Genomic DNA, 11,019 nt, shown 5'->3' with positions numbered 1-11,019 from the left:
TATTCAATTTTGTAGAATTACCTTTAACTCCACAATCCTACCCTGGAACTCTACAAAGAAATAAAAACAGAAATACAAAATTACACGGGTAAATATATTTATTGTAATATTGGTTGTCATGTTGGAATAAATGGCAGCAAGGGAATTTACTAAATAAATTGTGATAGAAGTATATGAAGGAATTTTACCCAACTATTAGAAAGCACGAGTTGAAATCTATAGGTGTGGTTGTATAAAAAAAGAAGTTATAGACAAAATGTATAAAAAAATAGAAAAATATCCTCATATATTTTAGTGTATATGTTTATGTGTTTTGTAGGAACACTGGAACAGGTATAGATGCGATACGATGGAGGAAGAATAGACAGTATTTGCTGTCGATCCTTCCTGGAGGGCAAAAATGACTTCGTATTGACTCAACCAATGAGCAATTGCTGAAAGTTTTAATGTGCGCAAAGTCATGCTAGGCCCTGGGGAAAATGCAAATATATGAGATGCCGTTCCTGACCTCCAAATAGAATTTAAATCTAGTTAGGATGAAAACAATTACATATAAAACAACACGAACAGGACAGAAGAGGATACAATTACATGGTAGGTTATACGGTATGGGCTGCAGGTGCAGTAGAAATTTGGAGAAGAGATTGATTCAGAGGAATGGAAGAGGGGCAGAGGTTGAGGAGAGCTTAAGGTGAACTGGGTCGTGTCTAGAGAGAGTTTACCGCTTGCATGGTGTCTATTTTTCTTCTTTTTTCTCTGTTTTCTTCATTGTAGACTTTCACCTGTGTGCATCTGACCTGGTTATTTGCCATTGACTCTGCCATTGTTAATATTGGCTTAGTATTTTGAACCCGAATAACTTGGACCCATTAATTCTCAAGGATGCCCTTGAAACTTTTCCCCAGACTTTCCCTTCCGAATTAGCATTAGGTGGCCTTTAGTCAACCACCCAAGCTCAGTCAGTCTCCATCTTTATTGACATGGTAAACATGACAAGTACCATAACATTTATTCTTCATGGCTCATCTCCAGTTGGAAGTCCAGGTCAGCACGGTATAGGGCTCATTTAATTCCTGCCTCCTCAGCTGCTAAAATAAGCAAAGGTGAGCCATGCTGGTCAAATTTTGCCATTCTCCTTCCAGTTCATTGTGATTACACAGACCCAGCCTCAATTAAGTAATTTGCTCTGTAATGGGAGGGGGTCATTTTGTGAGTGAATTTGAATGTCTGCATAGATCAGCATTATTGTTAATCACATCTGCACTTACATATATTTATATGCACACTCACAAGTGCAAAGATGCAGTTTCAAACTTAATTAAAAATAGAAAGCAACCTAAAGTGTGCTAGTATTTCCCCTGACTTCAGCATGATCTACCACTTTGACAAAATTTCATAAATCTCCTGCAATAGAAAATTCTACCGCACAGAACCATTTTATGCAGCAATATAGGTACTTAAAATATTCAACAACTTTCATCATGTTTTGCCTCTTGCTACATGAGATTTTTATGTATTTAATAGTTACATATGTTATATATTTTAAACAGTATTTTTTACTAATAGTCCCCCAAGTACATTTTTCTGAAACTCTAACATCTGTGTTTTGTTCTTGTAGCTCATGATAATAATCTTAAATTGAGCACATCCAACCACAGAGGACGGATTAGTTGGCTATTTTTTTTTAAAGGTGTCTGGATCCAGTGATGTAAACGTCAAAACTTATCAAGTCTTGGTGACAGAAATGCCTCCCCCCTCACTTCGTGAAGAGCAGTTCCGGATCTGGCATCTGAGCTGCTCCTGCTGTTGCCAGGCCTGTAGCAGGTACACAGAAATCCAGAGGAGAGGAACCGTGGGGAATGTTCATTTGTTATTTATTTATAAACTTGCCGTGCCACATCATGTAAAATTAACACCTTTAATGGGCTCCTGCCTCAGTTGCTTGAAGGACGGGCTTTCACCAGCCAAGGCCACCCACCGGTTTCCAGGCAGTGTAGCTGTGTGTTTGCTTTGGGCTGCTAGCTTTGTAGAATCTACCTGCTGAAGTCATCCTTGTGCTAAACAGGTCACCAAAGGTCTGTCCCATTAGACAGAATGTTCAGGAAGCGAAGTCTTTGGGAGTTTTGTGGCTGAAGAGACGAGTGATTACTTTGGAGCGTAAATTCCTTTCTCTATCTGGTTAATGAAGAGATTTACTCCAACATTCATTTATTATAAATTGGGGGGGATGGCTTCTCCCATGCGCCAGCATCCAGAGGGTCCCTTTCCTATAAGAGTTCATAAATAATCAACGTTTACAATGAAAAGGTTTTGTAAGCATTATCTTTTCCTGTCACAAAAATTCCCTCATGCTTCTAAGGGAAGACCAATATAATTTGCAGGCGATGATTCTGGAACCAAAATGGCTTTATGCATAGAGAGTAGATGTGTTTGGGGATTTTGGAGAAATGTCTCACTTTTCACACACACTACCTCACTGCTCCTGTTTCAGTGCCTAAAATTTCAGTCTAATTTTATAGTGTTATTCAAATACAAATGATGTCTGGGAAGGGGAAACACATTAAGTTGTTCAACAAACATTTGTCAGCTTACGATGTGCTGAGTATTGCATTTGGTAGATATATAGACTCCTGAAGAATTCATGATCTAGTGGAAGAGGGAAACAGTGATAGACAATTATAAGCTAGTTGCAAGTACTGTAGTTGAGTTGGATGCTGAGTGGTAGGGAACGGTGTCTGAAGGAGGAATTAACATTGCCTGAGGAAATCAGGGGAGCATTCACAAAGGAAGTGATATTCAAGTTTGAAGAATGGATATGCACTTACTGAGGAGACAGGAAAAAATAATTCCAGGTAATTTTCAAGGGAACAACATGGGCACAGGTATAATAGCGACTTGTATTTGAAAGCCTGCCAGGTACCAGTTGCCATGTAAAGTACCAGGCACTGAGTGGCATGTTTTAGACAGATCATGTAGCCCAGTTCTAACACAGGAGACATATTATCACTTTTTTTTAAATGTGAAAAAGCAGAGGAGGTTAAATAACTTGCCCAATTTGGGGATTCAAACAGGTCTTTCTACTCCCAAGCTCATGCCCTTGTTTTGCCCTTGTAGTGTCCATGGCTACAGTTTTGCAGAGCTGTAAGGGAACACAGATTGCCGAAGAAGGCTGAGATCCAATATGGCTGTGAGGTGAGAGGGAAAGGGCTCAGGCAAGCCAAGTTGTGACCAGATTGTGATGAGCCCTGAATGCTGTAAGAGTTCTGAACTTTACCCTATATCCAGGAGACAATGGGAAACCAGCCAAGGAAGTTTGAAGTAAGTGTGTGTGTGTGTGTGTGTGTGTGTTGACCTTGTGGCAGGTGAACACAGAGGAAGATAGTGGGGGGGGGGGGGGCGGGATGGGGAGGGTGATCCTTCTGTGAGATATAACACGGGCCTAAGCATAAGGCTTCCAGTAGCAGCAATATAAAAATGTGACCTCCTTAGTATGGAAGGGTGTTTAGATTTGGAAGGTACACAGGCTTGTGAACTACTAGCTGTGGGGCCTCGGGCAAACCATTTGACCTCCGTTCACATAGTCTGAATGCACAGACTGCAATTAGTCTCTTCATTATAAAAAGAGGTTAATAATATCTTTCTCATCACACTGTTGTGAAGACTGAATAACGCTATACATGTTACACATTTGTCTCGGGCTTGTCATTGCCAATTCCTAATTATGGATGACTATTACTCTGTGAACACCCTCCAAGGAAGTCCTTTATCAGACTGTCTCATGATAGTCCTGAGCAAATGGGGTCTGGATACTCACTGAAGTGTGCAGTGTGGTGGCAGGTGCCTGGGAGGTAGAGAAAAATGAGAAAAGCCTAGAGCATTTTCCCAGAATGAAAGTTGGGTCTGGATTCTGTAGAATGATGCCCAGAGTGAGATGAGAAAGAGGAAACCAAAAGTAGACTGAGGGCAAGTCATCCTTCCCAAAGTGGCACTCGAGATGAACTTAGTGCACAGGTGAATCTTTACCTTTTAATAGTGCTATATTTATTTTAGTGGCAATAATTAAGTCCACCTTTCCCCCTTCCCTTTACTGGGATGGTATCAAGTGGGTCTGTTTAAAGATAAATGTTAACTAAATAACAGTGCCGGTGACACGTGGAGATAGCAAAAATTGTGACTACGGCTGGAGACTGGGGGCATGTGGCACTAATGAATGGAGCCTTCTCCAGGGCAGGGCCCTCTTTGTTTCACCAAACCATGCCCTGCTGGTACTCTGGGAGCCCCTGTTGGAGTGTTAGCATCAAGCCTTGTGGACTACTGGCGGCTTAGAGATCATTTCTTGCCCTCTCTGCCCTGAAACAGAGGCATTTCCACGAACAATGTGAAATCTAAATTCTTACCAAGTACTTGCTGAATTTACATTGAATTCATGAAGGAGGAGCATAATGTTCTGTATAGTATTCAGCGGGGAATTAGAATAAATGATCGGGAGCACAGGGGTAGAGTCGCTGTTCTACGTGCTAATAGCCACTTAATCTTGAATAATTCACGTAACCACTCTGAGACTCGGGTTCCTCATCTGTAAAGTATCTGATAATAATAGCACTGAACTCACAGGGCTCTTATGACCATGAGATAGTACAAATGATGCAAAATACTTTGCATAGGGCTTGTCAGAAATATTTAATAAATGTTTATAATTATCATATTAATAGCATGCTAGCTATGACAACTGAAAGTGGATTTTGTAGGTTTGGTGCAGGTTGTGTCTGCTTTGGGAGAATGTTCATCTATTCCTTAGCACAAATCCTGCCACATAAACATTTGATGAATGAATGGACAGATGAGTAAGCCTTGGAAGAAGGGAGCTGATTTGGGGCAATTAGAAGACATTTTGTCCTATATGCTTTAGTCAGCTTGATACAAGATGGCTTGTATCTGCCTAGGCAAAAGTAAACACGTCTCCTCCTTTTAAAGGGGGGGTAGTTTGTCGACATGCACATCAACCAATATCACCTTTGTTTTCTTCATTTCCAGGGATATTTTGGTTGAAACCAGGACAGAGGTGGGGCTCCTCATGAGTAAAAAGCACTTGGGGCAATACAGAACTTGGCAGTTATAACGTAGTTCACACTGTGTTAAAATCCCAGAGTCCGAGAGGTTGAATTATTTTACTCATCTAAGAAACACAATAATTCTCCTTCAGTATGCTGCCTTAAGAATAACACTGCTCATAAAACTTGAAGTGATTTTTAACCGAGGTGGCTGAATGTTTTGTTCAGCTTGACTAACCCTTAGACACTCTTCTTCCTGACTTTAGGCCCTTGACCTCCCTTTTCTTAGAGCATTTACTTTAGAAAACTTGCAGTTGTTTATATGTGGAATCTGAAAGACAGAATAAATGAATAAACAAACAAAAAGTAGAACCAGACCTAAAAATACAGAGAACAAACAGATAGTTGCCAAAGGGGATGGAATCAGGGGCGGGGTGGGGGGTGGTCAGATGGGTGAAGGGATGTGAGACACACGGGCTTCCAGTTACGGAATGAATAAATCAGGGGACCAAAAGTAGCAGCATTAGAAATCTACTCAGGGGTGTTATAATAGTGCTGCATGGTGACAGGTGGTAGCTATGTTTGTGCTGAGCGTAACGACTTGTAGACTTGTGGAATCACTGCGTTGTACACCTGAAACAAATGTAACATTGTGTGTCAGCTGTACTCAAAAGACGTATTACAAAAAAACATTATAGTTGCAAATTCTTTCTCTGTCCCTTTGAGCTCTAAATCTTCTACAACCTAGAAAAGATTCTCAAGAACAGAGGTCTATCCCTCTGAAACGTAATCACTGAAGGAGATAGCACCCCTGTGTCCTAGGCTTTGTGAGGCAGAGTCTCACTTCATTAAGGACCAATTAGCAGATACAAGTAGCCTAACCACATTGACCAGGCTCCCCACTACAAGGTCGAGAGTAGGGCAGGGAGGAGGACAGACAGATTTTTTTATTGACCACAGGGATTCTGAGATTACTTAGAAAATGAATTTAGAGGACCAAGTTTGGGATCGGGCAGATTAGTCAGCGTGATGATTACGTGATAAAGAGATCCATCTTACCAGAATAGGGAGATCATTTTCAGACCTTGGTGCTTGATGGGGCTCATCTCGGAGCCCATCTGGATCATCACACCTAGGCAGGCCATGTCTCCTGGGGGTGTTCAGCTGCCTGTTGCACACTTTTCTTTGCTCTTTGATTTCCTTTCCTGTCATGACCCCATCCCCACTCTAGAACACTTACCCCTGTCCTGCATTCTTCTCTTCCACTCGACCCTGGTGGATCTTCAGCCATTATATGGAAGGATCACTGCTCTGCATTCTGGTTGGCCATCCCTTGAGAAAGAACACCCCAGCTTCAGCTGCCATGGTTGGTTCTCTGCTGTTGTGTTCAGAGAGCTTGCTTGCAGCTCTTGCAGTGGGTCTGCTTGTGATGCTTCATGGCCCTGGGCAAGGCAAGTGAGGGGATTCTCTGTGACAGCTCAGGAGCGATGCTTGACATGGCACCTGCAGTGGTTCACCTTGTTCTGGCACTCTGTCAGTGTGAGCTCGTGGTGGTGACTGGGTGTCTTCGATGTGATGACTGGGTGGTTAAAAGAAAGATGCATGGGTCAGCGCTTCTATAAAGTAAGATTTCACCAGTGAATACCAATTTTTTTTTTTAAAGATTGATATCTTAAGTTTTAAGTGGCATTTTGAATCAAATCCTACCTGCCCTCAAGTGAAAACGCACTCGAGGAATGCACACCTGTGCACATCTGTATGAGAGGTAGACAGTTATCCTGGGATTAGAGCTGTTGAGGATGAGGGACCCTGATGGGCTGTCAGTGTCCTCAGTGAAAGCCTGATGCTTCAGTGGAGAAGAGATGCAGTCGTCTACTTCTGCAGCATTACTGGTCAGTGTTCTCTCTGTCAACCTGCTTCCTTAGCTGCCAAACCCCTCTCAACGTCCTATCCCCAAGGTCCCTCCTATATCCTCCCACAGGACCCTGTGACAGTCTCCATCCCAGCACAGAGGACACCACAGGGTAATTGTGTATTTACTGTCCTCTCTTTTCACAGGACTCTGAACTCCCTTGAGAACAGAGGCTGTATCTCGTTCATCTCCAAATCCTCAGAAACTAGCATAATTCCTGTTTCAAGATTAGCACTCAGTGAATCTATTTTGGGACCAGTGAATGGGAAGTATTACTTTTATTTCAACAGTAGATTTGCATATATTAAGGCTTTAATAGTATTTTGAACATCTAATGATTAGTCACAAATTAAAATACAATTTTATCATAAAAATTTTTAAAAAGCACAAAAGCTTTCATAAAATAGAGAAAAGAAAAAAAATTCTATTCCCAGTTTTCTTTCTTTTTTTAGTGTTATTTTAAACACTTTCCCAGAAGAATTTCAGGATAGTTTGTCAGATTTGTTTTTTTCTGAATGTTTTCCTAAAAATTCCCACTGAGACTAGAAATGCATTAAATGTAGAACAGATTTGGGACGAACTGCCATGTTTACTCTTTTTTGTTGTTGTTTTGTTGTTTTGTTTTGTTGTTTTGTTTTGTTTTAGGCAGAAGGGAATAACTGATCCCTGCCTCTTATGTACAGGGCTGGGAAACAGTAATGGATGAAGACTGAGCAGTTTTCCATTGGACACATGATTGCTCACGCCAGTTATGCAAACCTTTTTTTTTTTTTTTTTCCTGTTTAAGGTGTTTGGGAGTTTTGTTCACTGAGATTATTTCAAGGTATTTTGATTTCCATAGTTTTGAGTTCAGATTAAAAATATAATGTTGGCCAGGATGTGGAGAAAATGTAACCCTTGTGCTTTACTGGTGGGAGCGTAAATTGGTGGAGTCACTATAGAAAACGGTATGAAGTTTCCTCAAAAAATTAACACAGGGGTGCCTGGGTGGCTCAGTGGGTTAAGCTTCTGCCTTTGGCTCGGGTCTTGATCCCAGGGTCCTGGGATCGAGTCCCACATCGGGCTTTCTGCTTGGCAGGGAGCCTGTTTCCCTACCTTTCTCTCTCCCTGCCTATCTGCCTACTTGTGATCTCTGTCTGTCAAATAAATAAATAAAATCTTTTAAAAAAATTTAAAAGAAAACTACCATATGATCTAGCAATTTCACTTCTGGGTATTTACTCAAAAGAATCAAAATCAGGCTCTTGAAGAGATACCTGCATTCCCATGTTCACTGTAGCATTATTCACAGTAGGCAAGATATGGAAACAACATAACTATCCATTGATGGATGAATGGATAAAGAAAAACGTGGCTTATATGTGCAGAGAACTATATTATTCAGATTAAAAAAGAAGGAATCCTGCCATATGTGACAACATGGATGAAACTTGAGGACATTATGTTAAATGAAATATGCCAATAACGGGAAAAATACTGTATGATTCCACATATAGGAGATATTTAAAATAGTCAGACTCTTTGAAACAGAGGGCAGAATAGTGGTTTCCAGAGACTGGAGAAGTGGGAAAGGGGGAGTTGCTATTCAGTGGGTAATGGCAGTTTCATTTATAGAAGATGAGTAACTTCTAGAGATCTACTGTACAACATTGTGGCTATGGTTAATACTACTTTTAAAATTTATTTATTTATTTGAGAGAGAGCATGCACATGAGTGCGGGGGTGCAGGAGGAGCAGAAGGAGAGGGGGAAGCAGACTCCCAGCTGAGCTGGGAGCCCAACATGGGGCTTGATCCTAGGACCCTGAGATCCTAACCTGAGCTGAAGGCAGATGCTTAACCAACTGAGTCACCCAGGTGCCCCTGGTTAACAATACTTTACTGTACACTTAAAAATTCAAGCACTTGATACTCCTAGACTTTTGGACCTGGGTAGTCGGGTTTTGTGCACGATCCCACCGAAACAGTGACGGCGCTGCTAGGATGAAGCTCATAAGATTTTTTATGAAATTGAGTCACGAAACTGTAACACAGGTCCGTAGAACAATCACAGGTGTAGATGTCAGCATGAATACCCATCTTAAAGCTGTGAAAATGACTTTGAAGAGTAGAGAACTAGTACAGCTGGAAACACTGAGTATTCGAGGAAATAACATTTGATATTTTATCCTACCAGACAGCTTACCTCTGGATACACTACCTGTGGATGTTGAACCAAAGGTGAAATCTAAGAAAAGGGAAGCTGTTGCAGGAAGATGCCGAGGCCAAGGAAGAGGAAGAGGATGTGGTCGGGGTAGAGGAAGAGGGGGTCCTAGGCGATAATGTCTCTCAAGATTACTATTTCAAAGTGATACATGATTGGGGATTTTTTTGTACAGGTTTTGTTTGTTTATGTCAGTTTTTAATAAACATAAATGTAGGACAGAAAAAAAAAATTCAAGCAGTTATTCTTACCACAACCAGCCAACAAACCAACTAACCAAACAAATAAAGAGAAAGCCAAGATGGGGAGAGTTATTAGAATGTACTTAATACTCATCTTATCCTGAATCCTAACATACGAGTCTATGATATAGCAAAATTTGTTTAAGTTCAGTTTTCTTATCTGGAAGACATATAATAAGTATCAAACAAAAAGAATAGCAAGTCTAAATACTAAACAAAACAAAAACCCATGGCCTCAAGGTTCAGCACTCTGTCCCCAGTAATCCGGTGTTGAAGAACAGTCTTTGCTTCTCCACCTCCTCCCCAACCCCCAGTCTACTTGTGGAAGTGTCAGCACTCCAGAAGAGAGTGGGAAACCTGTGTGAATTAATACCTTGTTGGGGTCTTGTTCCTTCTTCACTACTCCATTTAGTAGAAGTTGGAGACCAATATTAGTTTGTAAGACTCTTTTACCCCGCTTCTGGTTTATTGTCCTAGAGGGCAAAAGAGGGGTCTCCAAATGGGAGGGTCTCAGGCAGAGGGGAATAACTGATCCCTGCCTTTTATTTACAGGGCTGGGAAACAGTAATGGATAAAGACTGAGCAGAAAACTGGTATCCCAACTTTAGTAGTTGACTTGTGTCTTTTTCCTCTAAAGCTTTCCACAGTATATGGATCTGATTTTTTTTTTAAAGAATCAATTTGTTCCACTAAAAAGATTCAATTTCTCTGGCAAGTGCAGGCATTATTATCAAATCTCGTGTTCCTCAAAGATCATTAGAGGTAACTCAGATGTACTTCTCTGATTAAACTGCTGAGCTTCACCTAAATTGCCAACCTGCAGAAACATGAGCAAATAAATAGTTGTAGTTTTAAGTCACTTGGACTTTGTTGTTGTTATGCAGCTATAGCTAACTGATACACACTCCTTATTTTCAGTAACCTTCCATAGTCATGAAAAGGAGATAATATTTATTTATTTATTTATTAATATTTTATTTATTTATTTGACAGACACAGATCACAAGTAGGCAGAGAGTTAGGGAGAGAGAGAGAGAGAGAGAGGAGGAAGCAGGCTCCTTGCTGAGCAGAGAGCCCAATGCAGAGCTTGATGCCAGGACCCTGGGATCATGACCTGAGCTGAAGGCAGAAGCTTTAACCTGCTGAGCCACCCAGGCACCCCTAGAAGATAATATTTAAAAAATAATAGTCATTTAATATATTTTGGGGGCATATGTATCTGAATGAATGAATGCAAGAAATAGTATAATAATTTTTTTCTTAGTCAAATTTCAGGTTTAAAAACATTGACTTTGGTGCCTTTAATGTTGGTTTTCTCCCCACTGCTCTATTATTTGGTGTACACCTTTCTAACAGCAGCAGTTGCACTGAATTGCAGTTATGTATGTGTGTGTTTTGTTAGATTACATGCAATTTGAGGGCCAGAGTTGTTTACTAGTCAATCCCTGAATCTTCAGTGCTCTTATACACCCAATGTATTTAAAAAGTGATTCTTTTGGATTTTACAAGGATATATGAAGTTTTGACCTCTGGAAACTGGAGGGCAGCCTTATTGGTGTCAGTGGTTTTAACCCATGACTAAAAATTAAAATAATTTGAAAAGCTTCAAAACT

At 40.7% G+C, this 11,019-nt stretch overlaps 1 pseudogene; it reads left to right on the top strand.

Annotated features, from left to right (window-relative positions):
* Window positions 1-8,895: 8,895 nt before the first annotated feature.
* On the top strand, window positions 8,896-9,372 carry LOC132002794 (small nuclear ribonucleoprotein Sm D1-like; annotated as a pseudogene).
* The last annotated feature ends 1,647 nt before the right edge of the window (window positions 9,373-11,019 follow it).

This window comes from Mustela nigripes, chromosome 15 (genome assembly GCF_022355385.1).
Source record: "Mustela nigripes isolate SB6536 chromosome 15, MUSNIG.SB6536, whole genome shotgun sequence".
Lineage (NCBI taxonomy): Eukaryota > Metazoa > Chordata > Mammalia > Carnivora > Mustelidae > Mustela > Mustela nigripes.
The sequence above is the reverse complement of the archived record's forward strand: the minus strand, read 5'-3'. Positions and strand labels throughout refer to the sequence as shown.